General features: G+C 38.1%; 1 protein-coding gene across 1 annotated transcript in view; it reads right to left on the reverse strand.

Annotated features, from left to right (window-relative positions):
- LOC127448422 (beta-1,3-galactosyltransferase 1) overlaps positions 1-19,589 on the reverse strand; it is a 28,586-nt gene extending 8,997 nt beyond the window's left edge. The window contains exon 1 of the mRNA XM_051710927.1: positions 19,544-19,589. The gene's annotated coding sequence lies outside the window, so the exon portion shown is untranslated. The remainder of the gene's footprint in view (positions 1-19,543) is intronic.
- Between the last annotated feature and the right edge of the window lie 279 nt (positions 19,590-19,868).

The following is a 19,868-nucleotide window of genomic DNA, read 5'->3' on the forward strand; positions in this document are numbered from 1 at the left end:
GTGTAGTCCAGGGGGCCAGCTGTGTGTCAGTGCATCTATACCGATGGGTGCCTCGGTCATACCAAAGTGGGCAGTGGGAGGATTCCCAATAAGCAAACAGGTCTACCTGTGCTCAACCGAATCAACTCCAAATCAGCTGGACCACCTGGAGGTGGAGTCTCCACTCTCCCCTGAGTGTAACCTGTTGTGACAGCGCATCCACTGCAGTGTTGAGGTCACCCGGGATGTGAGTGGCTTGTAGCGACTTGAGGTGCTGCTGACTCCAGAGGAGGAGACAGCAGGCAAGTTGTGACATGCAACAGGAGCATAGACCACCTTGACATTTATGTACGCTTCCGTCGCTGTGTTGTCTGTACGGACCAACACGTGCTTGCCCTGGATCAACAGCTGGAACCTCCGCAGGGCGAGCAGTACTGCCAACAACTCTAGGCAGTTGATGTGCCAACCCAGCCGCGGGCCAGTCCAGGAGCCAGCGGCTGTGTGCCCATTGCATACGGCGCCCCAGCCCATCTTGGAGGCATCTGTTGTAACCACGACACACATGGAGATCTGCTCTAGGGGAACCCCTGCCCATAGAAAAGCAAGGTCGGTCCAAGGACTGAAGAGGTGATGGCCATGCGATGTGTCCTGTGGCGCCATGCCCATCTCGGGACTCGAGTCTGAAGTGGTCTCATATGCATCAACCCAAGCGGTTTGGCCGCCGCTGAGGATGGCATATGCCCCAGGAGCCTCTGAAAAAATGTCAGTGTAACCGCTGTCCTCCATCTGAACACCTTTAGACAGTTCATCACCGAATCTCATCCCCATAGTCCACCGGAACCAATCCCGTGTGGGCGTATTTGTGCCACAGCTGGGTGCACAGGGGTGGGGGGTCCACTGCTGGAGTGCCATGCCTGCAAAAATGGGACGGTGGATGTTGGTCATGACGACGGCCGTGCGCACCGGACATGTGACCCAGGAAACGAGAAAACTCTTTTGTCTAACTTTTGGGTACCGCAGCCTCTTGGGTATGCGGCAAAAAATGAGACAAAGGATTCTCCTCCCGGCCCTCCACCAGGGGATGAAGTGGTCAGTTCACCAGCTCCAGAGAAGCAGGTCTCCTCGCCCCTGGGTCACCCGTCTCAGGGGCACTTCGAAGCCTTCCTCGGGTTCTTAGCGGCCGGCCGTGAGATGGGTGGCGTCTGCTTCCTGCATTGGCTGCAGCGGAGCCGGTGTTGTTGCTTCAGGAGGACGCCCTTGGCTATGAGCAGACTGGGTGTGGGGTCTTGAACCACACAGGATGTGTTGTATGGCCTCCGACTGCTTCTTCACCGCTGAGAAATGCTGGGCAAAGTCCTCGACGGTGTCGCCGAACAGGCCAACCTGGGAGATGGGGGGGTCAAGGAACCGTGCCTTGTCAGCCTCTCACATCTCAACCAAGTTGAGCCAAAGGTGGCGCTCCTGGACCACCAGGGTGAACATCACCTGCCCGAGAGATCGCGCCATGACCTTCGTCGCCCTGAAAGTGAGGCCAGTCTGCGAGTGCAGTTCCTGCATCAATCTTGGGTCAGAACTACCCTCGTGCAGCTCTTTTAGCACCTTGGCTTGGTGTACTTGCAGGAGAGCAATGGCGTGCAGGACGGAGGTGGCTTGTCCAGTGGCACCATAGGCCCTAGTCGTTAGGGACGACGGAAACCTACAGGCCCTGGATGGGAGCTTCTGGAGCCCGCGCCAAGTGGCGGCACTTTGCGGACACAAGTGCACCGCGAGCGCCTTATCCACCTGGGGGATCACCGAATACCCCTGGCTGCTCCACCATCGAGGGTAGTGAGATCAGGGGAGCTGAAAGACTGGGACCGGGCAGTAAAAGGTGCTTCCCATGATATTGTCAGCTCCTCATTCACTTCCGGAAAGAAAGGAACCGGGGCGGGGCATGGCCGTGGGCGGCGCCCCGAGCCCAGGAACCAATCGTCGAGCCGCGAGGGTTCAGGGGAGAGTGGAGGGTTCCACTCTAGCCCGACGCTCTTGGCCGCCCGGGAAAGCATGTCCGTCATTTCCACGTCAGCCTGAGACTGGGCAACCATTCCCGAAGGAGGAAGCCCAGACGAAGCCTCTGTGTCCCGCTCTCCGATGCTTTGCTCGATTACTCATCATCTTCCCGGTCTCCGAACAAGAGGTCGAACTCGCCCTGAGACGAGCCGGCGGCCTCGCCCGACTGGAGCAAGCGAGTGTGCTGGGGAATGGGAGGTCCGTGGGGGGATACCCGGCGGAGGTGGTCCCATTGATGTCCCCAAATCGCCCCCAGTGCTAACCGACATGGCCTCAAACCCGCAGGTAGAAGGACTGGTGCGGGGAGCCGCTGGGGTGGCTTTCTTTCTTACGAAAGCAAGCCGCGACCGCAACATTGCCATGGTCATGTTCTCGCAATGAGGACATGACCCATCCACGAACGATGTCTCCATGTGGGCAGCGCCCAAACACGTAAGACAGCGATCGTGGCCGTCAAAAGTGGAGAGATAACGACCGCAACCAGGAATAACACACAAATGGAAAGGCATCTTTAAAAAGACGTTCCGTGTGTGCTGCTCTTTTTGTGTATGAAAATATACTCTTTTAGAATACACTCTCTTTTTTCACTCTGCCGAAGCGCCCAGGGGCGTTCTCTGCACTCCACGGGTGCAGAGGGGGAGAAGGGGATTGAAATGCCCTGTAAATCCAGCAGTTTTGAGGTGCGTCCTTGGAGGGAATTGAATTCAGTACACTGAATACAACTGCTCGGCTCCGAAGAGAAAATTGTGAATGAGTGGTTGCATACCAGCTCCTTTTATACCCGTATGGGAGTGGCATGAAAATTCCACTCGCCAATTCCCATTGGCCTTTTTAAAAAAAAGGAGAGGTGTTTGGGGCTCCCAAGACTGACCCCTAGTGTCACTACATCGACACAATGTCGAGTGAGTGACAGATAGGGAACAGAATGCATTGTGCACTGTGTTGTCTATCCAAGGTCCTGAAACTCTGTGGCTTTGAGCTTTGATTATATCAGTCCTGTTTTTCCTCATCTGTTTTCTCTGGTTTTGTTACATTAAACATGTCTTAAATGCTGTCTGCCCCAATCAGCTCAGCAGTGCTTTGGTTTAGTTAACTTGCCTAAACTCGGCTCTGAAGCCTGATGATGAGAAGGTGGAATGACAGCTCATAAAGGAGACTTGATAGAAAAGTTACATATGCCCGTTGTCATTCAGCTGGTCCACTTTAAACAGTGTTGGCAGTGATGAAGCATCTGTGCCGCCTTTGTATGCCACTATTAAGGGTTTTTCAGGAGGGATTTTGGCAAGTCAGTGTGTGATATTTGCACATCTGATAAATGTGTGTACTGTATCAACAAAATGATGCAATCAACAAACAGCATGCATTGCTTTTTGGGAATAATACACATCATAACAATACTACACAGTTAAGAGATATAACATTTTGCCTTAAGGCTAGAAAATTTTATAATAAATAATAAACAATAATGGCTTTTTTAGCAGTGCTTGTTAAGGCTAGCAAAACTATTACTTTTTGCTCATTCTTAGCAGGATGTGAAATGATACATGTCCTGCATCGTTTGTGCTAAAGACATGAATGATATCTCATATCGCAAAGCGACTGCATAGCCATACATTAAAAATATGCAGAATGCCATGGCAACCAGCCATAAAGCCCTAGCATCATGTCAGTGACTTTTGCACAGGCAATATTGGTGATGTGGTAAACAGCCGTTTTCCGCATCACAATTATTGTGTTGTGGATGATAGCATGGCTGGAACGCTGCATTAACCAATCAGCATCCAGGATAAGAACGATCTGTTTTATAATTAATATTTAGAAATCTTATTAAAATGTGATTCATATATGGGTGTTGCTTCAACTTTGGGTACTTTTGTGTGCAATGGCTTGATTTTTATGAAAATGAACACATTTCAACTTTTGATCTTTTTGTCATTTGAAGTTCACATTAAAACTGACCAGGCCTTCATACTTTATATTTGGTACTTTTCAAACGCCTTTTACATATAGAATTCACTGTTTTCGTGCCCATAGTGCACCTACCGGTCAAAAGTTTTGAAACACTCATTCTTTATTATAATTTTTATTTCACATTTTAGAATAATAGTAAAGTCTTTAAAACTATGGAATAACATAAATGGAACTATGGGAATTATGTTGTGACTAAACAAAATCCAAAATAAATCAAAACTGTGTTATATTTTAGCATCTTCAAAGTAGTCACCCTTTGCCTAGAATTTGCAGACATGCACTCTTGACATTTTCTCAACCAACTTCTTGAGGTATCACCCTGGGATGCTTTTTAAACAGTATTGAAGGAGTTCCCATCTATGTTGGGCACTTATTGGCTGCTTTTCTTTATTATTTGGTCCAAGTCATCAATTTCAAAACTTTTTTTTTTTTTTAATTATAAAATTTAAGTTTTTATAATGAAATAAATTAATATGGTGGCACAATTATATTTTTGTCTACAAACATTTAAGCATACGCCTTCAGATCAAAAGATTTTTAAGATCATGAGAAACATTTCAGTCAAGTGTTTCAAAACTTTTGTCCGGTAGTGTATATATTCACCAATATTCAGATTTCTGTGAAAGTCTGTTAGATAAAGATCTGTTAAGCATTATTATAATGTGTGTTAATTTAAAATGATTTTATTAATTAAAGATGTACCATAAAGAATTACCCAGATTTTAAACTAAGGAACACAGTTGCTTGTGTAGAGCCGTTCAATCAGGAAAATTGTAGACAAACCGTCTTCTCTTAAATGAAGATGACATTAAGATCTATACAACTATATATAATCTGTGCGGTTAGTCACTTTCAGGTATGAGAGAAATAAATTGTGCAGATTATAGATTAAAAATTATGGAATATCTCACAAAAAGAAAAACAAACTGCAAAGCCACCACACTGTTTTAATGACCATATGATAATATGAATTCTGCCATTAAACTCCACGGTAGTTTGCCAGGATTGCACCATCTGCCATATAGAGATGAAACCAGCACATTTAGTGCAGCACAGGTGGAAGTAAATGTCAATATGTGAAATTACTTTAGAATCACACTAAAATCTCTCACTTTCCTCAAAGGTGTGATGGGAAAATCTTTTTATATGAAGAGCCAGCAAGCGGATGACATTACTTTGGTGCACACACACACAAAGACACACTTGCTATCTATATTGAAAATATAGAGATACAATTTGTGTTAGCCCGTGTTCATATCCAGTCTAATGGATACAACGCCAATAAATTAACCTTAAATGAAACCTTCAGGTTTGTTCCTAGATAACATCATTTGTGTGCCAGTCTACAAGATGAGCTGTCAGAACCACACACACACACATGCACACGCACGCACACAGACACACACATGTTGGTGCAGGTATCATTATGAGGACTCTCCATAGACATAATGATTTTTATACTGTACGAACTATAGATTCTATCCCCTAACCCTACCCCTAAACCTAACCCTCACAAAAAACGTTCTGCATTTTTACATTTTCAATAAAACATTGTTTAGTATGTTTTTTAAGCAATCTGAATTATGGGGACACGAGAAATGTCCTCATAAACCACATTTATAGCATAATACCCTTGTAATTACCAGTTTGTAACCTAAAAAAAAGTCCTCGTAAACCACTTAAACCTGCCCATGCACGCACACACACACACACACACACACACACACACACACACACACACACACACACACACAGACTGGATTGAATGGAGATAATTTCACAATCAAAGCATGTTTATTAAGCAATCCTGGAGAAAATAGTGCCTGTAAGAAAAGATAAAGACATCAAAAGTCCAAATGCTGCTGTTAAAACAAGGAACAGCTACAGATAGCCTCTACCTGATTTAGGTAAGTGATGTATGGACTCATATTCAGAACAGAAAAACATTCAAAGCAAATACGTGGAACAAAACACATTATAATGTTTTTATTTGAACAGGTTCAAAATAAAACCTACATATCTCTCATATGAAGCTTTGTGAAGTCCAATTCAGTTTAATGAATCAGTTCATTCAGACAAAACACGACGAGTAACAAATTCTCTGTAGTCTCTGCACTGCATTTTATATCCTTTTTTTTTTTTTTTTTTGGTAAATATTTAGTTAACTGCTGCTGTTGATCACTGTTTTTAACACGGTTATATAAATGATGGTGTTTCTAGTTTTAATGGACACATTGTATGTATGTTCATGTTTAATGCTGTCACTATAATTGAGATCCTCGTTGTTTTGCGCCAGATAAACACTTCTGTTTTGCAGAAAATATCTACAACCTAATGGCTATGCATTTAAAATAAATTTCCCCCTTTTAAAGCTTTAATTGCTACTTGTTGTTAGTAGGTTGAAGTGTAGCTAACTCCTTTTTCAAAAGGAGTAGCTAGACTGTAGCTGACTTCATTTGAAATCCTTATTTTAGGCACTGAAACACATCAGCCTATTGTCCTAAGCAGTGATTCAAATGTGATTATATATTAACATGAATCATAAGATATCCAGGCAATGAACCAATTAGTGTGTTATAAATAAAAGGTATGCCAATGAAACAGCCTCTGTAGTCAGAAAGGACCAATCAACCTTTCATACAGTGTACTATGATGACTTAATCCTCTGCATCCTATTGATTTGCTGTAAAGAAATGTAAAGCTGTTTTGATTGATTTAATTTCAAACTCTGGCAGGTTTAAAGTCGCTGTCAATAAATCCAGATGGGGAATGGTATGTAAAAACTACTGATATATTCAGCAAACTGGTTTCCAATTCATATTTATCACATTCTGTTTCTCTATACTGCTTTTGTTTTGCACAGTTAATTTCTAATGCATAATGATAAAACAGGTGACTATATCCTTTGCTCTTCTTGTAAATGAATGCCGTTCTCTGCTAATTTATTCTTTCTTTAGACAATTGATAAAAACACTCATATTGCACTCATACAGCTTTTGTTTCATGAGCTGATGAATTTGTATATTAATTGATTGAGGTACAAAATAGCAAAATAACCCCCAAAATAGGTTTTGGAGTAGAGCCACAATTCTCAATACTTTTCTAGTCTTACTGAATCTCTCCTTAGTAAAACCTAACAATGATGGTAAAAAGAGAGTATAGAAAAAAACGGTTATATGTAATGCTAATTGATTCAACAGGTGCACTCATTTGTGTGAGTGACAGGAGAGCACCATGGCAACAGAACCGTGGGATGACTGCCAGAGCGATGAACTCAATCCCACACTCTACTTAGAGTCTATTTGTCACACACACACACACACACACACACACGTACACAGTATAAGCGCATCTGCTGAACACACAGCAATTGACATTTTCACTTAAGTGATAGTAAAATGATTCTCTCAAACATCTGCTACTCAAATAACTCAACTCAGGGGTGGAATAAAAATTCTCGATTAACACTCGATTAACGTTGGCCTTAGAAGGCAGACCATTTAAAAAAACTGTATATAATAACAAAATTCCTGGTGAAGAACTACACTACCTGTGAATCCTGAAGAGAAAGATCCACCAAACAGAGAATTGCGTCAAAGCGTGTGAAAACAGCTCGAGCGAGCACCCACATCCATGACGCACTGTAAATGATGCAATCAAGTTCGTCTCCCAACAATTTCAAACTACTTGTATATTTGTGAATATTTTGCAATAAACTTAAAATGCATTGCTTCTATACTTATAATTAATTTTAAATCAGTAGCATTATATATGTTTTAATAGTTTTTATCTCGGTTACGTCATTCACAAGGCTTTATGGGATTGTAGCTGATTCCCTTATAAAGTATGAAGGCTGCACCTTTGCCTTTTTGTCCAATTTTCAAATACTTTTTAGATGCAAATGTAAGTTTGTAATGTTGCCATTCACCTCAGAGCTGGTTGGTTTGGTTCATGGCTTAGAACTTTTTTAAGAAGGATTTGAACTCCCTATGGAAAAAAAATAATTGGGAAAAATACTTCTGGAACCAAGACGGCTGAAAAAGTAGGCAGGCACTTTTTCGCTCTGTTATGCCTGGAAACAAAGTTGTGTTTACATGGTACCTGCTAATACAATGAACACTTTTGAGGAACAACTCACTGGATTTGATAAAGTTTGCCAGATACGTGGCATTAAATCGCTGAAAGCTTTTGTTTAAGGCACTTTATGACAAGTAAACTAGAAATCCACGAGCAGAACTGTTATGTATGTGAATTACTTTTAGATGGACAGAAATTACAATAACAGTCTACATATTTTCCACAGATTGCATTTACAAGTGTTCATAGACCGACTACTGTGCAATTGTTTGAATGATTTTTCACCACGTCAGTCTATTTCAGATAAACTATAAACTATTTCAGTTAAACCCACCTCTGAACAGCAAATAGAAACAAAACAAACTGTGATTGGTCACTTTTCACATTGTTTTATGTGGGCAGTTCTTGGCCATAATAAGATGCAAACTCGACCAGATTTTATGCTTTGCAAGACTAGGGTAACAATATCCATGCCACAGTATCCTGCTGGCTCCTGCTGTATCCAACTCTAGCAGAAGGAATGTATAATAAAAACTGAGATTTGTTTTTGCTGGTTGAATGTGGGTGTTGTTTTAATTTAGGAGAGGGTTGTTATTAATCTGGACTCAGTTGGACATGGAGAGGGTGGTCAAGGCCGGTGAGTCTGTGGGTCACGGGGTCAGAACTGAACTCTGTTTCACTGGCTCTGTGAGCTGCCTACTTAAGCCGCATTACTACTACTACTACTATTAACACGAAGTCTGTTCCAAAAGGCAGGATAGATACCTTCTAAGATACCTATTTAGGCCAAATTCACGCAGATTCGCATTAATCCTTCACGGAGAAGACAATCCCATTATTAATTCCAATAAGAGCAGCGGAAAAAAATCCATTATTATATACTCATAACAATATTATAGCAATTGCAATATATACTTAAGTACCTGAAATTAATTCAATACTGAAAATGTTAATAAAAATAGTTACATTTAATTAAAGCATGCTGCTTCAGAAAGTAAGTGTGCAGTAAACAACAAGGCAGCTCACTAGGGTTTGGAACACATCCTGCCGGAATCAACCAGCCTGTACAGTGGCTGTCACAAGGAACTTAAGTTATGATGTAAGAGTTATTTACATGAAAATTTCAGCATTACAAAATATAAGTCGTCACATTTCAGCAGAAAAGGCACAGTCACAGAGAAATGCACTGAGCCATACCTTGAATCGTATCAGTTATAATGAGATCTGAGCGGCACTGTGGCACCAGTAAATTCCTGAGGAGATCTTGAGCACATCCTTTACTTCAGTTATTACAGACGGGTTTCGAGCTAGGCTTGAACTCTTTCAAATTTCACTAGCATTGCCAAAAGCAGTCACCCCGTTCCCATTTGGCATGCATTGCAAATCATCTCGCAAAGCCATGTATATTCATGAAAGGGAAATACAAGTCATTTTTCGAAACTCTGGGGAACATTACAAACCACGGAAATAATTACACAAAACAACCAGAAGATACTTTGGTATATGGTGATTTATGATACGACGGGGGGCAAATCCTTAGTAGGAGAACAATGTGAAGACACCTATTCATCAAAGCGGCGGCATCCATTTCTTCTTGCCGCTAGGTTCAGCTTTCTGCAGTCTATTCAGTAAAGAGAGCAATTATACTGTGGTCTATACGTCAGAGAGGACAGGCTGTGATTTATAGTCCTATACTGATCTGAATGCAGCATGCTCAAACGGCTAACCAATAAAGACATTTACACTTTAACAGATGACACTTTCACTTTCACAAATCTGCATTTCTATAGAAACCATCAAATTGACATACAGTAAAAAGAGTATCATCTTTCATAAAAAATAAATAAAAATAAAAAAAATGGTTAAATGTAAATAATCATTTAGGGGCTGTTCAAAAAGGACGAGTTGTGTTAAAACAGCTAGACAGAGAACAACGGAATTAAATGGTATCTTCTGAACTTTGTTTACAAAGATAACAATCTTTTGAACTTGAAAAATGAATGAATGCTTTGGTAGTAATTGATTACCAGACTTTCAGAAATATGTGTTGGTCAAGCTCAGGCACTTAAATTTCAATTATAGCATGATTATTTACTCAATGGCAAGAAAATGAACAGAGTGGAACCCAACAAGATGGATATAGAGAGCTAAAGTTAGTCATTGTTAAAGGTGCACTCAGTAACTTTTTGCTTGTGTCATCTTGGACTTACAGTGACACCTAGTGGTGTGGATGCAGCATGATTCAAAATCAATAATTTTCAGTTACAGATGCCATTGTAGACATTCACTATTCACAATCAGCCATGATTAATTTATTTAACGAGTGAAAGTGTCCAATATCAAGACGGTTACTGAGATTAAGCGAGTAGTATTCAGCTGGTCATGTGATTCTAAAATGGCAGCCCCCATGAGGGCACCCCTGCCCCATGTAGAATAAAACAGCTTTTATAAGGTTACTGATATGACTAGAATCCTCATCTCATGTGAGTGGTCATGATTTTGTACATACTGTATGTTTCAAAATTACAATTAATTTCTTTAGGAGTAAATCTTTTTATTGGGGAAAAATGACCGAGTGCACCTTTAAGTGAGGGATTGAAAGATAGTTTACAAGAAGGTTTCAACTAGAAATTAGTTTTAATATTTTTTTAACCATGTTTTGATATTAGCATACCAATTTCAGCAATTTTATAAAACAGTATGGAATGTTTTAGAGTTACAAACAAACTAAAGGGGTGGTCACACATGCAAGCATCGCCGAATTCATCAAATCCATTGCTAATACTTGAAGTTTGTGCTGTTGCTTTCCCACCAAAACATATGTTACTTACTGGAGGATGATGTCATGAAGGAACTGACTTTTGTTAGTTAAAGAAATATTAGAAAAGACCAACAGGATGAAGAGTTATGAATAGATTATGGATTAAAACCATACTCTCAAGAAAACCTATTTTGTTTGAAACATTTTGACACCTGTTATATTTCTTAATAAACTGTTAGTCCATACCATGCCATAAGTGGCATGCCAATATCTGTACAAACTAAAAAAGTAGCATATTTAAAAATCAGCTCTGTGTTAACTTTATTGTGGTGTAAAAGAAAACTAATATGAATATGAGTTTCATTCCACTTAATCCAATGTATTAAGACATATATGATGGAGATATACTGTAGACTAACAATTAATAAGTAGTGCAAACAGAAAGCAATAACAGGTCCTGTGTGAACGGCCCCTTAAAATATTATGTTTTAAGCTACAGTCCACAGCTAAAGGCCAGAAAAACATATATTAAGAGAAGTATACAGTAAAAAAGCATTAAATAATGAATAAAACCAGAGCAGAGAGACAAACAAACACATACACATGCTGTTTTCCCATTTGGCTTGCTCTATCATCATCTCCTTTCCATTTGAAAGGCTGCGTTTAGCCCGGCTGCCATTTAATGATGCATGAAGGTCTTGGTAAAGGATGCAGTCTCCTCTCTTGAGAATGTCCCTTTCCCAGCAGATCTCTAACTAAAGCTGGCCTTGATAAAACCTCGCCGCGTGAAGCCAGACTTTGTGTTTTCAAACGATAATATGTAATTGAATGATTACTGGTAGACATCTTAGATAAACACTTTCTTTTTGCACAGATGTATACTGAGGTAGATAAAGGCAGAACAGTAAAAAACAATAATTGGGTGTTCCCACAATTCCCTGCATGACCCATCATATTTAATTATATTTTATGGGAATAGTTATGTTTCTTCTTATTTTTAATATCAGTTACGTACATTTGGGTGTTCTGTTTTATATTTAATGTAGTTTAGTTAATGTTTACTGCATTATTTAACTTTCACATGTGTTTCCCTGATGGTGTTTATTGGTCATTGCTCCTGGAAGAGCCACTATTGGTGAACTTCATGTCATCATGTGCTCTTCTGTAATTTTTATGGTGATTTACAATAGCTTATAATGTAAAAAGCAGATTTTTACAGTTTCAGAAGGTTAATATCAAGTTTATTACTGTAAATTTACCAGTTTTTTGTTTTTTTACAGTGCCATCGTGGTCATGTAAATTACCACAGTTTTAAACTGTAAAATTTGCAGGTTGTTCTGTAAAGTTGTTTACATTTTTACTGTATTTTTAACATAATTATTCTGGCAACCACAGCTGCCAGTTTCTTTTTTTTTTTTTTTATTTTTTTTTTAAACAACAGGATTTTTTTTCAGTGTAGGCAGGACTATATAGTTGTTCAATTGATTGAAGACAGGAGGATTGTTCAAGAAACCCATTTGAAAACATTATTTTTGCAATTTAGTCTATGTGCTGGTTTGGGTGCTGCTCCACTGTTAAAATATTGCACGATGTAAGTTAGGACAATATTAAGAGTAATACTTGCAATGTAATCTGGAAACCCAGACAAAGACTTGAAATGAAAATGAAAGAACTGTGTAGGAGTGAAGCCTGTCACCAGCCCTTTAGCTGCTAGTCATTATTGGTAATAGCCGGCATTACTTCTCCGAGAGCGCTGACAGAACACAACCTGCATGAACCAGGAGGAGACCACAGTTCATCTCACAGTCATAAATGTCACTCGACGTGCTGTAAAATTCCTGATGACATGAGCCCTTTTCATTGGTGAAGTGCAGCAGATGTCAGGCTTAACAGAGAATGCATAACAAGGAAGGTAGGTAAAAGTGCAGGAAAACATTACTGCAGTGAGCAAACATTTGTTGAACTGTTTGAATTACATACTAATGTGATGATAACAGTTTGATCTATGAAAGCATTACAAGCAAGAAATCATCCAGCATTTTGCTAGATGGTTTGACAGCAGATGTGCCTCCAAAACACTGCATATCTTTCCATATCAAAGTCATCCGTAAAATAAGACCCATAAATACACAAATTTGTCACACGTAACAAGTCAAACAAAGCCACACCATGTCTACACTATAACTCATGCCCATAATTCATAATCAAAACCATATTATGTCTATAATTCATAATGAATAACCCAACAGTTAAATTAACATTTGAACTTGCACTAATGCATTTTAAACTTAAATGGCTCCAATAGTTGGTATTATACAAACAGTACTTTCTCCTATCCCAGATTAATATGCAGAGACAACTATAATTAAGTTAACATTTTAATGCAAGTCAAAATTAGCATCATAGAGTATGTTAAAATGTACATTTCAGCTTACACTAATGCATTTAAACTTAAATGGATTTAATGTTAAACGTATGCATCTTAAAACAAAACTCTACTTCACATAGTACAAAACTTTCATGATGAATTTACCAGTAAAAAGCAAGGGAATGAATTCCTAGAAGTGGCATAAAAACATATGTACATATGAAATACTACTAACAACAAATCGATACTGCAGTGCCCTTGTATCCCATCACGTTTCAGCATTTGAAAGTAACTCATAGTTTTCCATTTATTCCTGCAGCCTGGAGGAGCATCTCATAGCCATGTGCCCTCTGAATGCTAACGAGCCCAACACTATGTCAACAACATAGAATAAAAATAAAACGGCATCAGCAATCTTACCTAAGACAAAACACAACCATTTTTGCTTTTTTCCCAATAGTCTGATTGACACACTAACATTAGCACTCGCATAATTTACATATTTCCAGCTTTAGGGGGTTGAGCTAAATTGAGCTTTGCTAAAACTGCAGCACAAGGGCAGAAATCAAATCAATCAAACGATTAAATGAGTGCAGCTACATTAAGCCAAATGAAAAGTTTTGATGAATTGCTGCAAAGCAGCGAAGCCAAATAAGCTCATAAAATGTACATTAATGTTGCATTATTCCATACAGTGGGAAGTTGCTTTGGAAAAAGTGTTCATTTGCTGAACTTGCTAAATTACATTTAACACACTTAATTTTTAATTTACATTTTTTTTAATTTATTTTTTTGTCAGATTTTTACAATCATTTTTTTTTTCTAAAGCAGCAGTATGACTTTACAGTTGTGTTTTGGCACATCCTTGCTATCTCTTTGTTGTCATAGATTGAGTGATGTTCATTGTTATATTTAAAGGCACTTAAATAAGCAGGCCGATATATCGATCACAATGATTTTGATGATTTTGATGATGATGTACAATTAAGTAATATTGTGAATATCACAATGATTTTAATGTGTGTTTTTTTTTAGCCACTATGTTTCCTAAAGAGCGCATCATTAAACTACAGTAATTTCAAGATCCTTTTGAACTGCAGAACTAATCAAAACAACCAGAATCGCCATATGGTGATGTGAATATTAACTGCGAAAGGCTGCAATTGAATTAAAATAAGACATGGTCTTTTTGTGCTTCAGAGTGAACGGTTGGCTCGCTGTTCTGAGTGCATGCGCGGGGTTCACAATACACTGTTTTCTCAGCTCGGTTTGCGTGCATTGTGAAAATAATGTGCTGCAGGTTCACACATTTGCACAATATTTTTTTTTTAATTTGTAACCACTACAAGTTACTACAAACATCTAAAAACAAGACAGTATCACAGAAAAGGGAGATGTAAGCATTTCACCAGATTTGAAAAAAGGAACATTGTAAACAGTCAAATACACACTGTACTTTCACTTCTCCAAAAAAAAAAAAAAAAAAGGATCCAGGTGAAGGTACAATAATAATTCAGTATTATATTATAATAATAAAAATGACTGGGTCCCACAGTAATAATCCAGTATTACAGTATATAAAGTTCAACTGGGTTCAAACATTAAGTGGCACTTTTGCATACAATTTTTTGGTAAAAATATATGTCTGTAAATAATCTTTTTTATTAGGCTACTATCACTGTATAGGGGTGCAGATAAATGCAAGTGATTAAATAACATTCTTCCATGTGTTCATTTAGTAAAAAATGTGGATAACATGCCCTCATTATTTCAACTAGATTTTTAATGGCTGAAAAATATAGAGATTTTTATATATCTAACAAGCTATCGATCTGGTAGAGCATGGCGCTAGCAATGCCAAGATCGTGGGTTTGATTCCCAGGGTACACACAAAACTAATAATAATTTAAAAAAAAAATGTATGCCTTGAAAGCACTGTAAGTCCCTATGGATAAAACCGTCTGCCAAATGCATAAACATTAATGTAAACCTACCTACCCACCTCCCCACCCACTCATCCATCCATCCATCCATCCATTTGCAATTGGATTGAACTGATTCAGACTGATGAAAATCAGTCTGAATCAGTGTAATCAGTGTATAAACTCCATGTATAAACATAGTCAATGATGATCTATATTGTTAATAAAAGTCTGGTTGACAGAAATAAATTGACTAAAGGTATGAAGACAATCCAAATTAATACTGAGATATCTCTGAGGCAGAGAACATTGCCTGAGATGTCACAGTATTCCTACCAAACAAGAAATCCAACCAATTGCTGAAGATATAAATAGGTCAGGTATGCAGGGGCATCCAAACACAAACATGACCATATGTTTGCCTGAGGGTTCAGTCTGGCAACAAGGGAGGTTCAGAACAACATGACAGGTGAATAAATGAAGACAGATGGGTGAACTATCCCTTTAAATTGAAGTATCTTAACGAAGGCATTGAGATTCATTGTCACGACTGCACTGACAGACAGGTGTCAGATTATTACCACAATTTTAGTCCACATCACAGCAGGATACATGAGGACTATAGAGATCAGGCCCGAAACACCTGCAGTCTTCTGTGGAGGTGACATATTGGATTGCACATGCAGAGAAGGGAGAATTGCTCAGCAAAACAGAGCAGCGTGATGTAAAACTGTGCCTAAAGCATGCCAGCATATCAGCAATAACAACGTTATTTGTATTATTATTACACACGGCATGAAGGACACTGGGGATTGGCCTCATCTGTCTGAACACATAAAGTTGGAGGCAAAATTCTTTCACTGTAAGAGAATATCGGAGAACTCGTTTCATTGCATTTCATCATTCACCTTGTCATGAACCAGCCAGTGTTCTGTAAGGCAAACGCTTACAGGTTTTAGCTTGCAGTTTTCACAGCGAATTTACAGGTCAACAGTTCTGTGCTGTGGAATTAATACACAACAGACAATGAATACATTCAGAGGAAGCAGGAAAGACGATTTCATCTAATCGAATGAGAATTAGAGGCACAAAACTTATGTATCTGTAGTGAGAACTATTAGATACTGTATGTTAGATCCTATTATGCAACATAAGATTAACATAACATGAAAAGTCGGTATATGTTAAAACATTTCGTATTAACTAATTTTAATTACCCAAAATGTAATGTTTAGCAGTGTCCCATATTTTACTTTATCACCGGCATGATTTTCCCAATATTACAATGGAACATACTTTATAATTGTGGCACCCAGGAAGCTGAATCATTTGGAACATTTCTACATGGTGGAAAGTCATGTATTCATATTTGCGTTCCATTTTCTCAAATTTTCCTTAAAATTATAATGTTTACTGCTGTAATTGATGATTAATAATTTAATCAACAATAATACACCCATATTTTTTCCCAAACTAGAAAGCCCCTACTGAGTGACAGCTAGATTTAGGCTAAATCTACAATCCTTTAATCCGTTCTTGCCTTTTAAAAAGAAAAATCTTAAATTTAATACATATATTTTAGGGCTGTAAATTAATAAAAAAATTCTGTGATTAACCGTGATACATTAATATAATCATAAATATATTTAATTAATACTTTTTCTCAAAGAACTTGCAAGAAACTAGTTAGTCATCGTTTATTTTAATTTTTTTAATTTGTTCATATTAAAATGTTCAATTTTTTTTCCCTGGATAGAGTTAATTAGACACATTTTAACAGGTATAAATCTTTGATATTAAGCATATGTATATATGCCATAAAATCAGTGGACATGCGGTAATTAAATGTGGGGCAAAATCTTCTGCCATGTTCCAGTGGACTTTTTTAATAATAGGATCAAATGGGCAGATTCAATTCATATCAAACTTTATTGGCAAGAGAAACTCAAGTGTACATTGCCAATGCATTATTAGACTCTATACATTCAGATTTAAAACATATTGAATGCTGAAGTTTAATTTGACGAAGTTTAAAATCTCAGAGCTATTATTTTCTCTGGATACCATTCTGTCTCTATCACGCAAATGCTGGGTCTCTCTCGCGTGGTTTCGCTTTTGACACTGGTTCAGATGACAGTGACCATATGTGTCCACTGGCGCGTGATTAGCAAAGCTGAGCGGGCGTTTTCAATACATCCCAATGGGAGCCGAGTGCCGTGCTGGCGAGATTGATTGTATTAAAAACACTGCTTAGCTTCGCTCACCAGGCACCAGTGGGCACGTCCCGGCAGTGAGCGATTCCGGGTGATGTGAAGTGATATGGCACTTTTCCTGTATCTCTCCACACCTGACTCACCAGACTGTGGGTGAAGTCTCCATTATCCGTACAGTAAATCCGCTACAGTGTTTATTATGGCTGGGAAATGCGTTGCGTATAATGAAGAAGCGTGCACTGCTCTACACAATCAGTTTCTTTTCTCCAATTTAAGCCCCAGGAAGTGGAAAAAAGCTTTAGTGAAGTTTCAGTAAGTGGAAAAAACGGATACTGCATTAATTGTGCTATTTTCTTTGAGAAGTTAAACAGTCAACTCTTAATCGCGGAAATTAACATGTAAAATTTCCCAGTCCTAATATATATATATATATATATATATATATATATATATATATATATATATATATATATATATTATATTTTGATGTTATTTAAAGGGATAGTTCACCCAAAAATGTAATTTCTGTCATAATTGAATCACTCTCATGTTGTTCCAAACCTGTATGACCAATATTGTGGAACACAAAAGAAGATGTTAGCAAGAATGTTAGCCTCAGTCACTAATCACTTTCACTGCATCTCTTTACCACACAACGAAAGTGAATAGACCATGGTTAACATTCCGCCAAACATATTCTGTATTCCACGCAAGAAAAAGTCATTTGGGTTTGGAAAAACATGAGGCAGTGCTCTACAGTGCGACCATTTCAGTCGCATTTGCCCACTGCCATTGACTAACAATGTCTGAGCTCATACTGTAGGTCTGTATTTAGAGGTTTATAATTATTGTTAAAAATAATTTCTCATATGGAGATAATTAATGGGACTGTTGCGCTCTATTAAGAAGTCAAAAATGGCTCTAGTGAAGGGCTGCAGTGTGACAGTTTTGCTCGCATTTGTTATGCAAAAACACACAAGTGCTAAGTTGCTATTATGGCACATATTTAGAAAGTATACTTCGTGTCATGTCACTTACTAGGAGCATTGCACACTATTCAATATGCTAATAAACATTTTATGGAACATTGATCCAGAGATCATCTGATGTTCATTGCACATCAATATAACATATGTTAGTTGAAAAAAACATCGACAGCCAGAACACGTGCTAATGAGTCAGAGAGACTAATGATAAAAAATGGCACTAAGCAAAGTAGAATTTCAGACAACCACTTCTTGTGGTACAAATTGTCAAACTCTTGAATTTAGTTTAAACTGTACGACTTCTTTTGCAAGGTGTGGAAATGTCACAACATGCTGCAGAACAACTTAACAATTTGAGGCTGGTGTGTCAAACTCACAAACTGTCTCTAATTATGACACACAAATGACAGATGGAGCTTCCACAAAAATACAGCAGCAAGTTTTTGTCTAATTAAATGAACTGTACATCCACTACCACAAAATGCAAATAAGCAAACATTGCATATGGTGAATCATACAAGCTTTTTGTAAAATATGCAAAGGAGTAAGCTAAAGTAAACTATCAAAGTTTCATAACAAAGCTTTGACAAAAGTTTCCTGGTTGGTCATAAATGGGATAACAAGCTGTCATAATTGTACCAAGGCCTGCATGGTAATATGGTATATAAAGTGTAGTAGAAATGTAGTAATGTAATGTAACTAATTAGAATTGAGTGTCGGTTTTATATTAGTTTTGGGTTTTGAGTTTTTTATTTATAACTGAAATATTGCAGAATAGCAAACAGTTTTTGCACTCGTGCCATTTATTTGCTTTGAATAATCTTTTAGTTTGTGTCCATTAAAGTTTTCAAATGAAAATAATCTAATGAGAATAAGTGTTTCATTTGATAAATATTTAACTCACTGGCTTATCTAACTGGGATTATGACATAACTATTTAATATATAAACCATTTTCTCTTAGAATTTCCAGTAAAAAATAACATTTTAGTGATATTAAATTACTCAGACTTTGACTTTGGTCACACTGCTCAAATTCAAGTTATATACTCTGAAAATAAATCTTAATAGCTTATGCAATTTTACTTTTCAAGTAAATGTATCAGCTTTAAGGATGTTTAGAGATTTTTACTGGAAACCAGGACAAAAATACTGATTAATAATGTATTCATTTATTTATTTATTTATTTATTTATTCAGTACTCACTGTTGTCTTACCTCGCCTTTTTAATTTATCAATCAGTCCAATGACGTAAGGATTAGCTAGAAAGAAAGAGAGAGAAAGAGAGAATTTTAGGTGATTTGAAGTTAAGATTCGTCTTTTTGTAGACAGGCCTTTGGATGTAGCAGAGACACAAATTAAACAGATCGAAGGAAAACATCAAATAGACAAAAACAAAGAACCACTTACGTGCAAAGTCAGATTACAATGAATCAGTGTTGCTGCTCTATTTCCAGCATCTTAATGCCGTGCAAGCCCATTATAATGAACAACAGTGAGAATCAACCTTTCCAAATGACAACACAGCTGAACCCATATTCA

The sequence above is a fragment of the Myxocyprinus asiaticus genome, chromosome 11 (assembly GCF_019703515.2).
Source record: "Myxocyprinus asiaticus isolate MX2 ecotype Aquarium Trade chromosome 11, UBuf_Myxa_2, whole genome shotgun sequence".
NCBI lineage: Eukaryota > Metazoa > Chordata > Actinopteri > Cypriniformes > Catostomidae > Myxocyprinus > Myxocyprinus asiaticus.